The 22,835-nt window shown below is 46.9% G+C and overlaps 1 protein-coding gene and 1 pseudogene across 1 annotated transcript in view; one reads left to right on the forward strand and one right to left on the reverse strand.

Annotated features, from left to right (window-relative positions):
• Positions 1–22,835, forward strand: part of NOX4 (NADPH oxidase 4) — a 1,243,038-nt gene that overhangs the window by 88,075 nt on the left and 1,132,128 nt on the right. The window lies entirely within an intron of this gene.
• LOC138528813 (small ribosomal subunit protein uS2-like) lies at positions 1,790–9,195 on the reverse strand (annotated as a pseudogene).

The raw sequence follows: 22,835 nt of genomic DNA on the forward strand, positions 1-22,835 counted from the left end.
ATAGTGGTTATCTCCCCTCAGTTTTCTCAGCCCTTTAAGAGGTGAGCTTAAAAGTGTTCTGAGAGGGTCGAAGTAAGCAGGTTAAGGGTTAGGTGACCATTATGTATTTTAAAATGAAACATGATAGTTTATTTTAGATGTTTAAAACCATTCAATCTTGCATTTTCAAATTAATTGTAATTAGAAATGCAATAGAGAGCAAGAATATCATTCAAACTTTGACTTTTTCCATTTAAGATTTACATTTCTATCCTTTTTCTTTCAGGATTTCCACATAGAACCTGTAGAAAAACTGTACATAATATGAGCACGTGGTACCTGCTCTATGTCCACTACTTCCTGATGTGCCCTCTTTCCCCCTGTATTTCCTCTCCTTATTTACACTGGACCCCATTTCCCTGAGTGTTTATCAGATCTACGCCTTCCTTGCCTGGGCCGTGCACTCAGGGCTTACATTTCCCCTTTTGCATGCACACCCCTATCATTACTAGAGCTTGCATTATACATTCATAATCAGCAGTTCCCTTATCCCTGCCTTTCCTTATCTCCCCTCTCTCTGCATTCCCATCCTTTCCAAACTCCCCGCTGTCCACTATTTCTCGCTTCTCTGTTTTACTTCAGGTCATCCTCTGAAATGTTTGTTTCCTCATAAACCTAACAAGTGGCTATAATATGTTGGCATCACTAGCAAGCCGGGCAGTTCTTCTGTGCACCTGTGCTGGCATACAGCCTGCTGTGGTAGTACAAATGAGGGAACTAAATCTGTCGAGGAGAATCAAGCATTCCTGTTCCTTCCTTGGGTCTCCCCCAGGCCCTCAGCAAATGTCTGACCACGATTCCAGGCCCAGGTGCACGTTCTATAACCTGGAACTTAATGGCAGCTGTATAACACTATTTGTGGCCACTGTAAACCTCCCATTACCTCTCTCGCTGCTCTGCTCTTTGGCCCAATGTTTTCAATTCAAAGTTTGACCTTCCTTTAGGTTAATGCACTCTCCCAAATCTCAATAAAGTATGACACCTTTGTGACAGTGAATTGTTTAGACATAACTAGTGCTCTAAATCAGAATTTGTGTGGGGGGAGGGGCATGGAGGGCTTTGCATCCACTGCTTAGGCACACATTCTCCACTGCTGGAGCACTTGCTGTTTTGGTATATCCCATTTATTTATTTATTTTATTAATTAATTTTGGATTTTTTTAAGCGCACCTAACCCTAAGGCACTTGGGCGCTGAAATTCTTAGAGGGTGCACACGTTATCAATAGCAGTTGCATTAGCATAGGTGATATAAATAGTCACACATAGACATGCACAGCGTAGTTATAGGTCGAGGAAGCAACCATGTTATACATTTGTGAACACAGGTTATATTTTTGTGATACAATATTCGTTGACAATATGGGTAGATAGACAGCCAGGCATTTTGTGCTACAGCAGATGAGAGAGCGTGCAAAGAAGGGTTTTCGCAAGAAAGGCTGGTGGGTTGCATTAGATATGTGGTTGAGTTAGATAAGTTACTCTGAAGTGAATAGTCGGGTTTTCCAATGTTTGCTGAATGTCCAGAAGGAGGATTCAGATCTCAGTGATGTAGGTAGAACATTCTAATGTTTGGCAGCTCGTACTGGGAAGCTGTTGCCTCCCTCTTTCTGAAGTTTGTATTTGGGAATGGTGAGTAAGTGTGTGTAGCATGTGCCTGATTTCCACATTCACCTCAAAAGTAATCATCTTGCTTCCTCCAGTGTTTTAATCTTTTCTTTGCTCTTGTATTCAGTAATGATAATTTGGTGGTCATTTGTATAGCACTTCAGGCCGACGTCCTGTAGCTTCTTTTACTTGTATTTTCTTTTGTAACTCAACATTTTTATTTTCAGTTCTTTCAGACCGACAAAGGGATGTTTCAGATTCTGACCATTCAGTCGGTGCCCCAACCCACTCTGTGGCTTGGGCAGCGGGGGCTGCAGACCAGTCCTCTGTGCTTGCAGGTTGTGCACTCCAGTCCTCTTGAGATGCTTTAGGGGTGATGGCAATATCTGCACGCTCGGCAGAGAATTGCAGGATGGGCGCAGAGGACACCGGCACACCTTCTGACAAATCAGCCAACTCAGTCTGGGGGAAATCCGGCACTGGTGCAGTCCCCACACCCTGAAATTCTTCCTTCGTGACGGGAGCTGCCTGTTCCTCCTTTTCGATCTCCTCTTGGTCACGGTAGATGTAAAGATCCGGCATGACCTCTCAGGGAGACTCACGCAAATTTGTGCTCCGAATGCGCAGCACCTCATGGGCCAGTATTCACCACATCAGACTCACAGAGTAGGCTCCCTTATTGTTGCAGGTGTTGACTTTCATCAGCGCCCCAGGCCGCCCCACACAAACTCACGCATACAATGCAGTAAGACACGGACGCGTCTTGTCTGTATGGGGTCCCAGCGGCAACTGCCGCGTCGGGTCCTCGTTTATTCATAACCCGCATAAGCGAGCCGGAATGAGGCTCGCGCATGTGCATAACAACATCGCGCTACGTAACATCCCTCCTTTTCTTTAAACAAGAAAACAGTAAAACATTAACAATGCACCAACTCAACAGGCCTCGGGATCCCTAACATAGTCTCTAAATCGAGCGGGGCGCTGCCGCCCTTCTCTGCTCAGATACCTTCGACTACCCTCTGGGGACAACAGTGGCACTTCTCGTTGGGCAAGGCCCCCACCTCCATCTTGTGCTTCTGTCGGCTGTGTGGTCTCTGGTTCCGCTGGCTCGGGCACCCTTGGGATTTCCTCCGGCTGGTTGACTTCTATTTTCTTGAAAAAGGACACATTTCTTGTTATCTCTGTTGGCCGCAGTTTCCATGGATCCTTTTACATGGGTCACCCCGAGGGGCTGCGGTTCGTAGGTGAGGGACATTTTCCCTTCCGGATGTCTATTCCTTACCAGCACAGTGTCTCCTACCACAATTTCCTTTTCCTGGAGATTCCTTTGCTCACTTTCCTTCTCGTTCTTGGCTCGCTGCTCCTGCCGGATACGTTCGTCGTCAATTACCCCTGGTGCTCTTCCTTCCACTTCTGGTATAAGCCCTCTGGGGCAGCGGTTAAACAAAGATTCTGCCGGTGCCACCTCTGTGGATTGGTGTGGAGTCGTCCGTTATTCTCTAAGGAACTCAAAGAGGTTCTGGCATAGCTCCCCTCCCCCATTGATTGAAATCCTGAAGATTTTGTTGAGGGTTCGCATGAACCTTTCGGCTTCTCCGTTTGCTCTCGGTCAGAGCGGGGTCACCCTCCGATGTTTGCTACCTCTCTCTTCCAGGTATTTGGCAAATTGCTGTCCTTGAAATGGCGGGCCATTGTTCGACCACAGTTCCAGTGGGAACCCGTTAGTGGCAAAGATCTTCTCAAGTGCTAGAATTTTGTGATCGCACACTGTCGACTCTACCAACTCAATCTCTGGGTATCTGGACCACTGATCCACCACGGCCAGAAAGTACATCCCCCTTCCTTTTGACCCAAAGTCGGCATGCACGGTTCCCCATGGCTGCTCACTTCTCTCCATGGCTCGTATTGGGGGACCTCTTTCCGCCGGGATGGCTGCTTGGCAGGACACACAGGTGCACACAAACTCGTCTACTCACCCCTCCAGGTCTGGGAACCACACTTTTGGTCTCAGGCGTGCTTTTGTTTTCGCTTTCCCTCGGTGTCCTTTGTGCGCCAGCTCCAACACCCTGGCTACTAGGGATCGCGGGATGACAATTTACCGACCCCGTAGCAATAGTCCATCTTCCGCCACAGAGAGTTCATTGTGTGCTTTCCACATTCCCTGCAGAGCCTTCTGGGCACCAGCCTCCCGTCTAGCTTTGTTGGCTAGCACGTCCTTCCATTCATCGTTGCTCATTGCTGTTTGAATAACCTGAAATATCTTGTCGCTGTCTGATGCTCCCACTATTTCTTGATGGGCCACTGCTACCAGCATGGCGGCCTCCACAATGCTGCGGACCATCTCGATGCAATCCACCACTTCTACGTTGTCTCGATCATGGCCAGCCCCGGGGTTTTGGGATAGATAATCTGCCGGATTGTGGGTGCCAGGCCGGTATTACAGTTTTACTCCATATTCGATCAGGAACAACATCCTCCGTTCGATTCGGGGAGGAGGTTTTGATGAAGCCCCAGCCATGATGGGTATGAGTGGCTTGTGGTCTGTGATGACTACCACGGGTTTGCCCTGGATGTACAGTCGCAAGTGTTTACATCCCAATAGTATGACCAGCGCCTCCCTTTCAATTTGTGAGTCCCTTCTCTCAGTCTCTGAGAGAGCCTTGTTTGCATACGCTATGGGGCGCGTATGTCCTTGTGTGTCCGCTTGCAGTAAAACAGCGCCCAGTGCCACCGGACTGGCATCCACTACAATCTCCGACTCTCTTTCTGGGTTGAAGTAAGCCATGGTTTCTTGGCCAGACAGCACTGACTTAATTACTGTAAATGCTTTCTGTTCCCTGGCAGTCCATGCCCATGCCACATCATTCTTCGTCCGCGCTCTCAGTGGCTCCAACAGAGACGCCAAATCCTGAATGATCCTGCCACAATAGTTCACCATGCCCAAAAAGCTTCTAATTTCTGATGGTGACTCTGGGGGAGCCGCTTCACGAATGTCCTGCACCTTTTCAGAGTCTGGGGATATGCCCCCTGCGTGGAAGACAAAACTGAAGAACTCAATGCGGTCTTTGAAGAACTCAGATTTCTTCTTGTGTAGGGTGAGGCCCAGGCTTTTTAGTCTGTACAGAGCTCATTCTAATCTTTTCAAGTGGTCGGCTTCAGAGGATGCAAAGACCAGGATATCATCGCTCATGTTAATTACCCCTTTTAGTCCCGCCAGGGCTCCACGAATGACATTTTTGAACACCTCGGCCGCTGACGAGACTCCGAAGCTCAATCGTTTCAACTGGTATAATCCTTCATGTGTGGTGAAAGTGTTAATGTAGCGGGACTCCGGGTGTAGTTCCAGATGATGATATCCCGACCTTAGATCTAACTTCGAGAAAACCTTAGCCCCTTGCAGTTCACTAATGATGTCGTCCAAAGTCGGCATGAGGTGTCTTTCTCTCTTGATTGCGGCATTTGGCAATCGCATGTCAATGCAAATGCAAACTGCCCCGGGCTGCTTAGGCTTGGGCGCCACCACGATTGGGACACCCATGGAGTCGAGCATTCTACCCTTTCTATGATGTCCATATCAATCAGCGACTGCAGTTCTTTCTCTACTTGTGCCCTCAGATGAAATGGTACCCTCTGGTGCTTCAGGGCTGTAGGCCTCACCGGCCCATCGATATGTAGTCTGATCGGGTCTCCCTTTAGCTTACCTACTCCATGGAATAGGCTTTCCGATCGTTCCAGGAGGCGGTCGACATCAGTTTGGTACACTGACATGGTGAAGTGGACGATGTCCAATGCTTCTGAGGCAGCACAGCTCAGTAGGGAATGGGGACTTACATCAGTAACAAAGAATGTAGGCTTGATTGTATTTTGGCCATGGGTGACAGGTGCTACAAAGACGTCTGGACAAAATGGGGCTGCCCGGGACAGGGGAGGACTGAAAGGGCTGTAGTAACACTGTAACTGGGGGCAGTCCTACCCTATAGACTTTGAGTACTTGCAAAATTATTTAAATGCAAGTCTTGTTTAAACCCTTGTGAAAACACATATAAATGGACATTCAGCATTTGTCCCATTGGCAAGCTACTTGTGAAAACACATAGACATTCAAATGTAGTTATACAGCTTTTTATTATTTAGCTGATACTCAAATGTTTTCTTTTTTTTAGAAAACAATCAATCAATGTTGTGCACAGTTGTGCAATGTAAGATACAACAGTATGTTCATTTGAAGGCATGATGTATGCACTCAAACATATGCAAAACAACTCATAAGGCAATCAGAGCATCATGAAAACAAATTAAATGAACACAGAGTAGTAACTGATTTAGTGCATTGGAGACCAAGATTGAGGATCTCCTGTGCCCGGCTAGAATATGTGGTCTGTGAGAATACCGGAGCTGTAGCTCTACACACCCTTGGATAATGTCCGGGCGTGCTGCATCTGCTGTACACTCTCGCCTTTGCCGGGCATTTGCCCACATGAGGCAGATCATACCCAGAGTATTGACAGGACTGCAGGATAGAAGGGGTCGGAGGGCCCTCTGTTCTTTTCTGGCCCCAACGTGAGTTCGCAGGTGTAGGCCGACCATTAGCGAAATCCTCCTCACTCCTTCCTGGGCGCATTGCAGCGTCCATCTTGGCCTCCCTACTCTCAGCCAGTTCATACGCACGCCCTGTGTCCAGAATCTGCGCTAGCGTCAGGCCGGGCTCTCGGAGGACCTGTCTCCTCAATTTTCCGGAGCTGCACACTTGGATTAGTTTATTCCGCACCATTCCTTCTTCATTCTCCAACCTACAGGTGCTGGCCAAATGTCTAACTCTCGCACAGAATTGCTCTAAGGCCTCATCACCCAGCTGCTTCTCTGCGGACATGACAAATCTCTCATAGTCCACTTTCGCCATGGGGAGAAAATGGTTCTGCAGGGCCAGTTTGACAGCCGCATAGGTGGTCGCCTGTAGGTTTAATGACTCGAATATTCGGTGTACTTCCGTCCCGGCTAAGTACAATAATGTAGCCACTTTTGCATCGTCCTCTGTCTCCCCTGTGGCTCTGAAGAACATTTCAAGCTTTTTCACCCATAATAACCATTTTGGTCCAAGTTTGGAAGGGGGTCCGACATGTCAAACTGTGGCATGGGTGCCAAAGTACCTTGCTGCCTGTGTTGTACTGGCGCCGGTGTAACAGCTGCACCATCATGTTCACCCATTTAAGCAGACCGCACGAGCACCTCACGTTGTTACAAGAGGCCGCAAGTCTGTTAAGTCCCAAATATGTCAGGGGTCCCCACTCACTTGTTGTGATGACTTGTGCAGCTTCTTCAATGGGCGTGCTCCTCCTCTGTAGTGTTGTCTTCCCAGTTGTAGAGTATGTTACCACTGACCTTCCACACCTCTGTCTCGAGGCAGGATATCTTTGGTCCGGTTGGTCCTTGTGGCATTCACAATTTTAACAGGAGGATTGACAGCTTGGTGGATCAGCCAGCGCACGTGGGGTGTCCCCAACACCTTCAAACATATCAGAAACACGGCCATCGGGTGACCGACAGCCATGTGGGTTCCAAAAATTGTTCCCTTGTAGAACACGAACGGCGCACGAGCACCCTTTCGGGCCGCAACCGTTGTGATTAAGGAGTTAAGATGGCCGCCAACTCGCCGCGTCGGATTCGTTGCTGCGTAGCATGTCTGAATGCTTCCTCCGACTAATGAATGTCTTCAGAATGCCTCGCACACACACACGCAGCACTTCCTCATCGCCAGTGTTGACTTTCATCAGCGCCCCAGGCCGCCCCACACATATGCACGCATACGATGCAGTAAGACACGGACACGTCTTATCTGTATGGGGTCCCAGCGGCAACTGCCATGTCGGGTCCTCGTTTATTCATAACCCGCATGAGCGAGCCGGAACAAGACTCGCGTATGCTCATTACAACTTTGCGCTACGTAACAGCAGGGAATGTCAATGTCAATATAGCACAGTGGAGAGTCTGTGTTGTATAGGGCAATAGTGTAAATATTGACATATGAAGCCTCAGTCAACGGTTGGCCCTCAGTAGGGGGGTCGGTTACTACCAAAGGACGGGGCTCCTGGAAGCTTCCTGTAGCTTGTAAGTGCTGGGTTTTTACAAAAGTGGTGGCGGGGGGCTCTTTTTTGTTATAGGGGGGACCTGAATCATGAGGGTAAAATGACTGAACAAACTACTGGGTGGACCCAGGCTACCTCTCCCTCTTGACACTTACAGGTGTCTTACACAACACATTTGACAGATTTTGAAAGATTGATATGTGCTTTCATTCAGTAGATCACCACTGTTTTATAATACAATAGATCACTTTATTTTTCAAAAAAACTTTTCTTAAAACACCCTTATTCACAGGCTTTGTATATCTTGCCAAGCTAAACAAACAATTAGCTCGGTGCCCACATCTTTTCATCATATTGTACAATCACATAATGACACTGCAGTATACCAAAAACAGTGTGAGGGTTAGTATTGGGTGACTTAGAGTGTAGCTCTTATAACAATACACCTATCAAGTCGACACACTTTGTGTTTCCAGCATCGAACAAAACAGTTATGTTGTTGTAGTGTAATGTTCATATGCTTTCGCTGAGGTGCTCGCAGTCTACGGCACACTCTTGCAGTCTTTTTCCAGTTGCTGTTGCTGTGGTGGGAGGAGTGACCCAGACAGCCTTCATAACCTCTTTTCGGCCGCAGAGCGGCCGCAGAGCTGCTTGCTGAGGTGTTCTCAGTCTACGGCACACTCTTGCAGTCTTTTTCCAGTTGCTGTTGCTGTGGTGGAAGGAGTGACCCACACAGCCTTCATAACCTCTTTTCGGCCGCGGAGCGGCCGCGGAGCTGCTCGCTAAGATGCTCGCAGTCTACGGCACACTCTTGCAGTCTTTTTCCAGTTGCTGTTGCTGTGGTGGGAGGAGTGACCCACACAGCCTTCATAACCTCTTTTTGGCCGCGGAGCGGCTGCGGAGCTGCTCGCTGAGGTGCTCGCAGTCTACGGCACACTCTTGCAGTCTTTTTCCAGTTGCTGTTGCTGTGGTGGGAGGAGTGACCCACACAGCCTTCATAACCTCTTTTCGGCCGCGGAGCGGCCGCGGAGCTGCTCGCTGAGGTGCTCGCAGTCTATGGCACACTCTTGCAGTCTTTTTCCAGTTGCTGTTGCTGTGGTGGGAGGAGTGACCCACACAGCCTTCATAACCTCTTTTCGGCCGCGGAGCGGCCGCGGAGCTGCTCGCTGAGGTGCTCGCAGTCTACGGCAGTCCGCGGCCGCTCCTCGGCCCGTCGGGCCCGAGATGCCATTCGGGGACACAGACTGTGAAGGGCTCTGGCTGAGAAGCCAATGCACCAGAAGCGAAGATAGCGGCCTGGAGAGGCACAGTCCCCTGAAGCGGAGGACTCGTGCCAAAAAACCGCCCTCTTCAAAAACGGCCTCAGATTTTAAAAAACTTTTCGCCTCCAAAGGCCAAGCACGACGGCTATCGGACAATTCCAACGAAGTTATGGCCAACGTACCAACCGGCTTGGAAGATAGCCATATGCCTACATTACCAGCGTTATTGCCCACTCGGAAGGGGGAGAAAAGTCAATTAGACCTGGCAGAGCAAACAGCGGCTACCCCTAACCAGGTCTTGCCGGCGGACTCTACCATCGCCCCCCCCGCACCCCTCCCACAACGCCAGCGAACTTGCTTATCGGGGAGGGGGAGAGAACACAGCCAGACCCGGCTGAGCTGACAGCGGCTGCCCCCAAGCAAGTCGCGCTGAGGGACTTCATCAACATCGTCCCCCCTACCCCCAGCGCACTTGCAAACAACGCGCGGGGACTTACCTGCTTTGTTGCGCTTGTTAATGAAACTTCTACGGCGGACTTACCCGGCGCCGCTACCACCGAGGAGAGGGCTCCTGAAGGGGAGACGGGGACTGGAGTACTCTGTCCCGCTTCGGAGAATCCGCCAGTTGCAACCGACTGTGGACCGCCTCCTTTCGTGCTTGGCACCGCCGCCGACCAGGAGCTCGCCGCAAAGGTGGCGAGCCCTGTTGCTGACGCGCCGCGCCCTGCCCAGAGTGAGATGGAAAACAGGAGACGGACCGGTGAACCGGATCAGGATCCCCAACAGCCCGAGAAGCCGCCTGAAACAACGTCAGACTCGAGCACAATAAGGACACAAAACTCCTCAATGCAAGGCCAGGAAGGCCTCCAAAATCAGCCTGTTTCAGGGAGTTCTGAAGAAGTCTGCGCCACAAAAAATAATAAGGAGTCTCAAAAACCAAGAATGAACTCCGATCAGTGGGGACATTTTCAAACTATCACTCCAATGAAAACACAGCCCTTACAGAGGCCTTTGGTAATTACCATCTCGTCAGCTAAACCAGCCGACACTCCAGAAAAAGTAATAACCAAAGTGCAAATCCACCAGCCGCACAAACCTGAGGACTCTCCTAGCCCCGGGACAAATAATGTGGCAGACAAAAGCCTGGAGGATGATTCGTACTCCACAATCGATTACTCTGAAGATGAATTGGATGTCTCAGGAGAGGTAATCGAACCTATATCTATCCCTTTAAGACTTAACTTCTCGGATCCTATCTCCACGCCGATAGAAGCAGTCTCAGCAACTTGCCTCAACCTCAAGAGCGTAAACTACACTAAGCCCCAGTCCCAACTACGCTCAACGATGCCCCACAAAGCCATCACTCAGAAGCCCGGGGAAAAACTCAAATAAAAGGCCTAACACCATTACGAACGGACAAGACCCCTAAAACACCACTAAGTGGATCGATAGCCAACTTCTTCGCAACGAAAAGCAAGCCTCAGCAAGAGGAAGACAAAGCGGAGATATCGGATGCTGAACTACTAGAAGGTACCTCCCAAGAGCTGAACCACGAAAATGACAAGGATTCTCTGCGTAAACTCGCCTTCCTGAAAAGATGGCACTTAAAAGCGGAAAGACCTGGCTCTGCTAACTCTGCGGATGCTGCTAACTCCAACCTGCCTCAAAGGTCCACGTCAATTCCTTACGACCAATTGCAGAACGCACTCAACGTGGCCGTAGGCAAACCAACCATGGACCAGGGGCAAAGCGACTTTGTACCCCACACGAAGAACCATAGTCAGAAGGATTATCCAAGTAAAGTTGCAAAAAACATCAGCGAGCAAGACTTAAGGAGAGAAGCCTCCCCTCTGGATAGATCCATGGAAAAGAATAGAGTTAGTGAACGCATCACGTCCAAGCTGCGGCAGCCGACGTCTATACCACAGGACCAAAATCAAACCCCTGTCATCCATACCGCAGCAGGTCCCCAATCTCCATCATCAAAAAGGAAATCAGATCTTATGGCTCTTATGTCGTCATTGACCATAGCCCTCGCTCCATTCACCAAGTTGTACGAAGCGCTCAATGATTCGGCTAAAGACCAAGTTACCCTACTGGTGCAGATGCAAACCTAAAATCTTCAACTTTACAGGGAAATCAAACAAAGAAAGCAGGACAGCGCCTACTAACCAAGAAAAAAACGGGTCACTTGGTCGGCAAGTAGTGTCACCGTCAGAAGCTCCCTCTGTCAAAACCACCACGCGGATAGCAAAAGAAAAAGCAAAACCTTCAAGCACTAAATCACTGCAAACCATTCCAAACAAAAGCACAGGAAAAACGAGCCTCAGACCCCAACGGAAGAATGGATGTGCATCCTGGGCTGACGACCAATCAATCCATAATGATGATGTCAACCTAAGAGGACCTATAAAGGGGAAGACGAGCAATCTGCCAATTAGACTCAAAATCAATGAGAGCAGCCTGGCTCACTCCTTTAAACAATCCTGCCTACCATTCGAGCCCAAACTAAGTGACCTCACTCTCTCTCTCCGACCAAAGTCTGTACGCACATCCAATACTGAAAAGATGGTCACGGATGATACCGCACGGTCAATTACGGAAAGCGAGCTGATGGAAGCAGCGCTGAATGAAACTGAAACTTGGGAAGAACTGGAAGAGGCTGAGAAGAATCCACCACAAAAAAGGAAGAGAAACACAATCTCTCAATCCCCTGTGCTAGTTGCCGAATGTACCAATAATAAACAAAAAAAAGAAAACAAAATCATGGATGGCTTACCGAGTCCAACCAGCCCAATCTTCCTAACATTGGAGGAAAGAAAGCTCAATCTCCTGGTGAAAAACAAAGCCAAACTATCGTCCCAGAAGCTACCAATTAGGAAAATTGAAAAGACTCGGGAACGATCAAAGTTTAAGCCACGCATGGCTGCTGGGACCCAACCATGGAGACGAGATGCCCAAGAAGAAAATCTGGAACATCAAAGGACGCACGGGCCGGGCACTGCTATCTCGTCTAAACGATTGAGACCAGTCCATCAAGAAGTAAAACAGGACCCATTGGCGCTCCAGAGTGCAGAAAAGCTCCTATAGAGAGGAGCGCTCAACTACCAGAAATCGGAGCTCAAAAAGACACTACAAATCAGAACACCCAGTCAGTCCCTCGTATGTTTCAATTGATCGAGGACCGCCCAAATCTAGAAGGTCTAGATCCCCCAAACAAGTGACTACTTTTGGGGAGGATAACAACGACCGCCAAACAAAAAGAGACCTCATAAGGCGCTCGGCCAGATCCACAAAGACCCGCTCTTTTGTCCTGAAAAGCATTTGGAAAGAAGACGTATCTTTCATCCTCAATAGGAAAACCATCATGAAAATCTTGCACCTGGTCCTGGCGTTATCCATGCTATCGACCGACGACATTACAATTGTGGAATTTCGGGACAAGATGAGAGTCGACAACGTCTACTTACATATACGATCCGAAACCATAAAACCCGCCTTACATAAGGCCAAAAATAAATTAAGAGCGCCCAAGGGAGATCGGGCTTGGTTACTAAAAAACAGGAACCAATCAAGAGTTACTACAAGGGAACAGATCGAGGGTCTTCGACCGAGTTCTCTTGAACTAGAAAGAGTACCACCAGGACCGCAGAAAAATTGGAATATCACTATTGAACAAGACATCGCAACCAAAGGAAAGGAGAAGTCAACTATGGAGATCAACCATCTTGGCACAAATGAAGATTCAAATCGTTGGGCCTGGTTGCCGAAAGCCCTATCAACAAAAGAAAGATCTTAGCAACCAAATCTATGCCAGAATAACAAGGAACACTCTGGCAAACCACGAACCAGGGAACTCAATTCTAACCTTACCTTGGGATCTTGGAACACCAGAGGTTTCAATCATCTGACGTACGCCTCAGATGTCAATTTAGGATCGTCAGATATTTGGTGTTTCCAAGAAACTTGGATCCAAAACAAGCCATCTATAGAGGGCTACGTAATTACCACTTCTCCAGCCCTGAGAGGTGTTTCGGGCAGACCAAGAGCAGGTCTATTATCAGCGCTGCGAATTGGGTCCAACCTGCAGTTCATCAAAGTGCTAAAGGCGGAGCCACATATACTGGCTACACTGATTCAACGTAGTAGCACCCAACAAAAAGCAACTAAACAAAAGGTAACCACTTACCTACTGGTCAATTTGTATTGGAACCCAACAGAATTTGCAACAGAGCAATTCCTACGAAAAGTTGAAAACATTTTGAAAGACGCCCTATCGAACGAACTAATCGACTGTACTATCATCTGCAGTGACTTGAACGCCACAATCAAGATGAAGGAGCACGACAACCTCCAATCTAAAACTATCAAGGCACAACTGTCGGAAAACTCATTAGAAAGAGGAAAGAAATGGGCCACCTTGATGAACAGTTTCGATCTTCACAATGCCCACTTTCTTGTTAAAGCAGTGCACCCGATCATTCCGACCTGGGAATTAGCAGGAAGACACGCAACCCTAGACCACGTCTATCTCTCCAGGAATCTCCTGTTGAAAGTCACGGGCTTCGAGGTCCTCAGAGCACTCAATAGTGACCACAATCGTCTGAAAATGACACTGGCCGTCCCTAGTCTAGAAGCCCACGAGAGTGACGCCGTCCTAAGAACATCAAATATTGAGACCCATGCTAACTCGACACGTCTAAGGTTGAAAGACTCTGCCATCTCGACAATAATAATGGATTACCGTCGAGTAAAAGCTTGGGACAACGAAAAAATGGCAGGAACCACTACGGACTACTGTCCTTTATTACAGCCTTATCATATCCAAGCAACCAGTTTCCGTCCCAAAGGGAAGATCAATCACCGTAACAATGCGACACTTAGAGAAAAAAGGCTGGAGATGAGACGAGCTGTCCGAATGGCAAGACGGGCCCCTCTATCACCAACATAGAAACAGCCAGGACCTCCACAAAGGCCTACAAGAACTGGCTAAAGGGCTTCAAACTTGAACTATATCAGGACGACTCGGAACAAATGCTGTGAATATTGGCCAGCAAACAAACCAAGGCATTTTGGTCACTGGTCAACTCTAAAAGTCCACCAAATGATGACCCTTTATCATCCAGCGTGCCAGAAGAAGCCTGGATCACTCACTTCTCTGCCCTCTTCGGTCCGTCGGTCAAAAGGACGGAACATCTGAAACATCAAGGATCTCGATGGGAGAACGATCCCACACCGACCGACATCGAAGCAAAAATCAAGAAATTAAAATCATCACGTGCACCTGGCCCGGACGGCCTATCAAACATGGACCTAAAATCCAACCCAGAAAGTTGGTCCATTTTGATAACTGAAATTTTCGAATCATGCACAACAGCTAAATCCATTCCGAAGTCCTGGAAGACAGGAAACGTGGTGCCAATATATAAATCGGGGGATAGAAGCGACCCAAATAACTATTGCCCGATTGCACTTCTTGACTGCATCGGCAAACTTTTTGGTTCCTTTCCCCTGGACAGCTTCGAAAAATGGATGCCCTCCACAGAAGGGTGGGATACTTTCCAAACTGGCTTTAGAAAGAATATGAACACCATGGCCAACATATTCACCATCAACATACTTAAAGCCAGAGCCCAGGAAGGGGGGCCATCTCTCTGTATAGCCTTTATCGACTTATCAAAAACAACTTACTAACTGGAATTGCCCCCCTTCCTTATTGGAACCAATACAGGAGCTCTACTCGGAAACATCCATGAGAGTGAGACTTAACGGCTTAGGGCAACTCTCCTCCTCAATCAGCACAACTGGTGGAGTAAAGCAGGGTTGCCCCCTGGCACCGGCACTCTACAACGCCTACATAGGTGATTTTCAACACACAGAAAGGAAGGCAAAGGCTTTCCCCCCCTTTCTTGGGTCGGAAAAAGTGAGCAGACTGCTGTATGTGGACGACATCATTTTAATAGATCAAACGAAGATTGGGCTCCAACGAAAATTGGACAACTTAAACAAATACCTTCAAGTAAATGACCTTGAAAGTAACACCGCAAAAACCAAAGTGATGCAACTAAGCAAAGTGGCCAAACGAAAAACTCCAGAGGCTTGGTTCTTTAACAACACCCGCCTTGAAGAGGTAGATGCCTTCAGATACCTGGGAATCATGTTCAGTAATAAAAAGAACGAGCAGCCAATGCTAGACTTCTTGATCAACAAAGCCAATACCCTGTCAAACCAATTGATCATCATGGACAAAAAATATGGCCGCTTTTCGGTCAAGGCGGCGATACATTTCTACAGGATGAAAGCAGTTCCAGCGCTTACTTACGGCATGGCCGCAATGTTTGGTATTCCAGACTCAATTTGGCCAAAACTGGAAGGCTCACTTTGGAAAAAAGTCCTGCGACTGCCTATCTCGACTCCGATAACCCTCAACAGAAGGGAATTGGATCTTACCTCACTCCAAGGCTCAATATCTCTAAACAGCCTGATGTTCTATAGAGAAGTTAGGTCATCGTGGAAAAAATCTATACCCTGATTCAGGAAGAAATCGTGAAAGGGTCAAACAAAACGCTAAAAGCCTGGATGGAAAAAAGACAAACGCTGCTAAAGACAATAGGTAGCTCAGAAGAGGAGCTCCTGGATAATCCAAAAAAAAACGCAAAAAAACTGAAAGAGCTGGACTGGTGTGAAACACAACTGAAAGCAGCAAATTACAAGGCTACAGCACTTCTTCCACCTTTTGCCCAAAATCTAAATGAGCCAGTCAGCTACCTCTTGAAATTCCCGAACAAATCTGCCCGCTCGACGTTCCTGAGAGCAAGAATGAATACTTTAAAAACCAATGAGGTTCTGAAAATCAGAGGAAAAGCAGCATCGGATTCGTGCCGATTCTGCCAGAACCAAGAGGCCAAGGAGAGCCTAAAACATTTGATCCTCCAGTGTCCGGGAACCAGTGACAAAAGGGAAACCCATTTGGGCCACCTCCAGTCCACTTTTTCTAAACTGGATGAGGACTATTGGTGGTCATACCTAATGAACGGGCTAAATCGAAGACCAGTAATCGCAGTGGCAAATTTTGTACATAGTCTGAAGCTGGACGTCATATGCGACCAACTAGAATGAGCACTAAAGGATTTAGCCCGTTTTGGACAAGTACCTGGACAAATTCAATTGGAAACAGGCATGCTTCTTTTGTAAAAACTGCTAATAACAGTTAAACACAATAAAAAAAAAATATATATGCTTTCCTCAGGCCTGATATGTAGGAGGGGGCATTGAATGGTGTCTGGCTCACCCTAACTTTGTCTTGGTAGAACAATAACTGCACTTATTGCTTTTGTGTTTCGGGTCTGTAATTGATTTTCGGGTGCTTGGCGTACACCGTCTACCAAGGTTAACAAGTTTTTCTCTCTGTGACTCAGGTTGCTGCCATCTTAGTTGATCTCTTTTCGCTGCCGGTGTGCGCGAAAGAGCTGTAGTCACTGGGGGCCTCTGTCCGTGTACTGCACATGCTTCTAAGTGCTGTAATAATCAGTGTTACTATTCCCCCCCTTGTAGTGCTTAATGTATCAACCTTAGGAAGATGAACGGCTGAATCGACCCAACTGGGGAATGAAATCCGTGCCACACAGCATCGTCTAGTTAACAATGTGAGGCAAATGCATGCCTCGAGTTATCTGTTCAGCTATGAATGTATTTATATGAAAATTTGTATTTGTACTTTATTCAAAGAGCACTTGCACCAAAGTGCTTTAACAGTATAAAAAACAGGAACGGTACAACATTACAATGGAGGGTATGTAGAAGATGCGACAGCAGTGATTAGACATGAGTCAAAGACTGAAGTAAATGGGTCTTTAGCTGAGTACTGAAGAAAATATTGTTAGAGGAAGAAGAGCGAATGTGTAGAGGAAGGGAGTTCCAGTGTTTGGGTGCCAAGATCGTAAGTGATTGAAAACGAGAAGAGGCACATGGTGGCTCGGAGACAGAAGGAAGAAAGAGGGACAGTGAATGGAGGGAGCATGCTGGGGTATATCAGGAGGCCAGAGAACAGGTGTGGACTGGGAACTAAAAGAGGCCCTGTAAATAATTTTCAAATTGGCCCCTATGCAAAAATGTGGAAAGATGAGAGCAGGTGAAATCAAGGAACGAGCGGGGAATAGTAAACGAATAGCTGAGTTAAAGACAGAGCGCAAGGGAGCAAGATGAGAGGGGGGAAACCAAGAAAAGGAACAGAGCAGCAGTAAGGTCAGTGGAAGACAAAGGAGTCAATCAGAAGCTTAGTGCCCTAGAATGAAAGAAATGGTCGGGCACAGCAAAGATTGTAAAGATGATACATAAGTCTGATCACAAACTCAGTGGCAGTGTCAGAAGCGTCTGGTTTGTTTTTGGTGCAGCTTGACGCTCGCCTGTCGTACGGTGGCCCATTCCACCAGGGGGGTTAGTGGGAAAGGGCACAATTCAGGGAAGCCGCATAGCAACTGTGAGGTAAAGTGGGGGCAGAGCATGCTCCGCGTGTAGTGAGGCCACAGGAGCACAAGCAGTAGGCTGGACCAAAGCACCCCTTCCGAATTCACCTCACTTTATGCTGCTGAGTCTATTCTGTGCTTGCGTTGCCAGGTAAGGTGCTCATTAAGGAGGGCCAGGAGGAGGATTGCTGAGCAATTCATTTTCTCTTTCATTTGTATTTATGTTTTGTGCCTGCATCTCATAAATTTAGCGCAGCTATTCCTATTATTCTTTTCATCCACTTTTTTTAATCACTATAACGTATGGGCAAAGTATGGATGCCTAAATGCCATCTGGGTGCTACCTACTTTCTGGCTTTACTACAGTGTTACTACGGTCTGTCTTCTTCAGTAACTCCCTGCTAACTATACCTCATCTGGACCAGTGTCTTCAAACTCTGTAGACTTTTGGCACAGCGTTCCACGTGATTCATCAGACTTCAGCTGGCTTAATTCCATTTGTTCCCATCTGTCCCACCTGCTATGCGTGGCTAGTCAAGGGATGGGCACAAAGGGCAACAGAGAGGGTGCAGGGGCAACCAGGCAAAAAGAATACTAGGCATATGCCAGGACGGAAGAATCAGCAGTCCTGTGCTGCTGAGGATCTGAAACAGCCATCCATCAAATGGGCTCTGATGAGTCATAAATCTGGGCTTAGCGATACTACCCCCGCAGATAAAACATGCCCCATGGGGGAGATGGGGCCTGTAGTGTCGGAGAACTCTTCATGATCTACTGCAGGTCCTCAATACGGGAGCAAAGAGGTTATATTGGGGGCCTCAGAGCCTCCCGTGGCCCCAGCGAAAGGACAGCTGGAGCACGTTTCTAACTTCCAGATATATGACCTTACAGGCAATGAGGTACCCCCTTGGACCAGAACTGGCTCATTAATCTGACTGGTTCTCTCGACCATGGTGAAACAACAAGCTCTTGCCTGAGCACCTGCCAGAAGGGAGCGAAGGCTGCAAATTTACTCTGTGACCCAGGCAGGTCATTATATCTCACACAGATCAGTACTAGAAAGCCTGGAGAGGTCTATAGATAGATATCTTGAAGAGATTTGCCTCGGTGAGAGGGAACATATTAACCACCCTGGACAAAGTAGTAAAGAGGGAGATCTTACGGTGGATGACCATAACAGTGCTATTGATGACCTGTCTACCTAATTGGATCCGCCAGCATTTGAATATGTCCCAATTCCATTTAAGGAAGATATAACGATGGACCCTATGTGTGCTATGACAGGCAGGGACATACAGAGTATAGGGAACACCAGAATTAATCTGCCAACGAACTCGCCGGCTGATAGAAGTGAAGGATTACAGAGATTGATACTAAGTGCATAGAAGTCAGCTGACTTTATGAACTGGCGCAAATGGATGGAAGGAATGTACAAAATTTGCAACATTGAACGAGTAAATTACATGCTGCAAAAGAAAGTTTCAACATTCCAGAAGATCTGGGGGCCTTCTTTGGATTTGAATATGTCATAAGAAGGGGTTTGATTTGAGGACTGCAAGAGAGATGTATTTCTTGGAATTATTATATTATTGTATGGTATTGATTTGAGGATTACAAAAAGGCTTTGTATTTTTTGGAATTATTATAGGGTTTTGAAAGGATGAGTTAAAGGTTGTTAAAAGAACCACCCCCCCTTTTTGTTTTTATATTTTTTTTTTCTTCTCTTTCTTTATATTTTAGTATTTTTTGATATATGGAGGGTGGGTTGGGTTTGGAGATATTGGGTTTGTTTGTGTTGTGAAATGATTCATTGATGTGAACATTGTTTTTGGTATTGTATTGTATTATGGTTTTGGGAAAATAATAAAATGTTTTGAAAAGAAGTGAAGGATTACAACACGCCCAAGTCCCATCTCTGTCCCATGAGGCAGATTTGGATGAGTCACTGCTTCCGTAAATAAGGGCTTGACTATCAACAGAGCGAGGGAATCGTCAGCTTCCTGGCTCTTTCATAACAAGCAACACATGGCACAATATGAACTGTGGCAGGCCATGTTGCTCATGGAGGGTACACTGGCTGAGATGGCCCATAATTTAGCTGGCTTGAGTGGGGAGGCTAATGTTGATATACAATGCCTTCTCAAAGCGCTCCACCTTCTGACCTTCCTTATTGCTACTCACCCCAAGCTCTCGGGGCCAGGACACTCCTATCTAAACCATTTTTCGAAACTCCAAAAACCGCAGTGAGCAGAATTTGGGAAGGCAACCTGATCGACAGCTAAACTCGGATGAGCAAGAAAGGGGTAGTGCTATTGGTAACAACACGAGAAGGCCAGAGGCAGCACATTGTAAATGCCAGAGAGGTCCACATCAGGCCCAGAACCAGCACAAGCCCACCTCCACTAGGGAGGTGATGAGTGATGGCCCATCCCAAGATTGGGAGAAGGTTGCACAGGTTACCGTCCATCAATCACTGAGTGCTGTCAAGGGAACTGATACTGAGCCCCCTAATATGGACTTGCAAAGGAAAAACTCTATTGACAAAGCACCAAGTGACTCCTTGATTGGAACACAATGTCGCAAAGAACTAGACGATCCCCTTTGGGATTGAAGGCAGCAGAACCTGATTGTAACCTTTAAACGGAGAACTCGTGGGAATAAGAACTCCTGCAAATGGGCTTTTGTGACAATTCAACAAATGCTAATCTTCTCTGAGGTTTCATTTAAGAACTTTAGTGCATTTCGAATTTGGTCAGAATGTATGTTTTGTGGGGGCTGCAGTGTGTGCTTTTGCTTTAATAATTCCCACTTCCGTGCATGTATATTACAACACAGGACTGCCCTAGCGGGGAAGGGGATTGATGTTTTCTGGATGTGACTCACATGCAGTGCCATATCCATGACTTATGGTTTGATGATATTACGCTGGTCCGGCCAGGTTGCTCGCTGATAATGTTGTAACAAGGGGTAAAATGGAGTCCCTCCCTCAAGGTGGAGCTTCTTCTTTAAGCAATGTGCTTATTGACCTTACTAAAGGTGAGATGGATCACACACTACTGGCAGGGACGAAGTTGAAATGGGAAATATCAGCCCAAGCCACTGATATAGTGTACAATTACAGTAGCCCCCAGAGGCCTGCATCCCTTTAGACATTGGCCTAGATAAGGCATTTGGTGGGGCTCTGGGCACTGTGAGTGAAACCCTTAGGATAATTTCCTGGAATGTTCCTGGGGTGGCAGAAAAATAGGACGATCCCGACTGGATGGTCTATCTGGCCCAATTTGATGTTATCTGTTTACACGAGACCTGGCTAAGAGTGGTTATTAGTATGCTTGGTTTTCGTACCTTTAATCTGAAGGTAGAAAACTGGCATAAAGGCAGAAACAAAGGTGGGCTTACCACTCTGGTTCGTGTCCAGGATGGTTGGGAGGTATCCAGAACGTTAGCTGATTTAAATTCAATTATAACAGTGTGCATGACATGGTTGGATGATGATGTAAAGTATAAGCTGTATATCATCAATGCATATTCACCACCAAGGAAAGAAAAGAGAGCCCGGGGGAGTTGAGGGCTTGTCTGAATGAGGTCTCACTGGTTGTTGCCCTGGGTAAAATTCTTGTGATGGGTGACTGGAATGTCAAGCTAGGCCAACCTAGTGACATTAGTAATGAGAAGAACCTCCTGGAAGAGTTTGAGGCACACCCAAGAGGAATTTAACTTTTGACAGGTCTGACAGGGGTGCCAGAGAGCTGGTCTATTTCCTTTTGGAATTCTGTCTGGTTGAACTTAAAGGCAGGAGGCCAGGTGATGTCCCCCCCAAGGCGGACATTTTCCAGAGGTTAATACACATCTATAATTGATTACACGTTGATAGATTGTCATCGTTTTATTATGGGGGGTCGACTTCAGGGTGGAAGATAGCAATGAAAGTGATAATTTCCCTATGGTCTTACAGTTAAAAGTGAGGGGAGACCCGCATTGCCAATGTCAGGACTCGACAGAGTACCCTGTGCAATGGCTAAAACAGACTATACTTTAACAGCTGTTTTAGTTTTAATGATGTGAATAATCAGCCCCAACTGTTTCTGGACAAGGGGTCTACAGCAGCCGAAACAGTGGAAGCCTTTGAATCCCTCATAGATATGCTCCGTGCCAGGAAAAAGCAGACATGCAACTTGTTTTGATCTGGAGTGAAGGGTTAGAAAGAAACGCCTACATGAGGCAATTAAGAACTCACTTAAGAATGATACCATCCTGTCGGGGGAGAGGCACATGCGTAAAAGGGACTATAAGTAGTTTCTAAAGGGAAAGAAATAAGAGGCAATCGAAAAACAATTGGACACACTCGCACAAGCAGTACGCACTAATAATTATAGGCAATTTTGGAGGCTAGTATCAAAAGGCTGGAAGAAGATAGGTACCCAGCAGGACGTATTTATTGGAAAGCATAGATGGGTGGAGCATTTTAGGAATATCCGTTCTACAGATTATGGTGAGGAGATTGAGCTACTACCGATCCCTCAAATTAATAATGTTTTGTTCACTGAGACAGAGGTCTCTATGGCTATTGTTCAATTAAAACCAGGGAAAGCAGTGGGCCCAGATGGGTTGCCCTCAGAGGTGTTATTGGGTTAGGGTAATTGGTGGGTCCCTATCCTGTTAAAACTCTTTGAGTCAATGAATGGGGCCGGGGAGATTGCCTGAAGCTTGTGGGGTGGGATCATAGTTCCAATTTGTAAGAAGGGGGATAGTCCCAATTGCTATTGCAGTTTGCATCTCATTACTGGATATTTCAGCCAAAATCTATGCAAAATGCATCCTGAGTAGACTAGAAGATTGGGTCTTGGAGAATAATATCCTGGACCAGTCACAAGCAGGCTTCAGGAGTGGTTTTGCAACTATAGATCATTGGAAGGTGATTTTACTAGGTCTGTATCATGCGCCTGGGCTCTAAATAATGAAAAGACTTTTCAAGTACTTTTGGGTCAAGGATTTAATTGTATCTCATTTCAGGTTTATGCATAGTGCCGACGTTCTACCAATTGGAGGCACATGCTCTTGTTTCTCCCTTGCCTGGGCTTTCTCAAGTCACAAGGAAATTGTAATATCCAAAAGAGTAGCGTAAAAACAGTTATGTCTGCTTTCAAACGCTGTTACTTAGTATGAAGCGTGTCACTATTGATAAGCACTCGGTACATTCTTCTCCTGTGTTTCTCACATTCAGATTGCTACAGCATTATACAGTTCGATCTCTGCACATATTTCTAAACATTCGGCGAGTGTTGACAATTCAATTAGCAGATTTGTGAAATGATGGAAGGAAGGTGGGAGGGAAGGAAAGTGAATATGTTAATGTTAATGTTAGTTCCTCTCAGGTATA

The sequence above is a fragment of the Ambystoma mexicanum genome, chromosome 7q (assembly GCF_040938575.1).
Source record: "Ambystoma mexicanum isolate Mex_15411 chromosome 7q, UKY_AmexF1_1, whole genome shotgun sequence".
Classification (NCBI taxonomy): Eukaryota; Metazoa; Chordata; class Amphibia; order Caudata; family Ambystomatidae; genus Ambystoma; species Ambystoma mexicanum.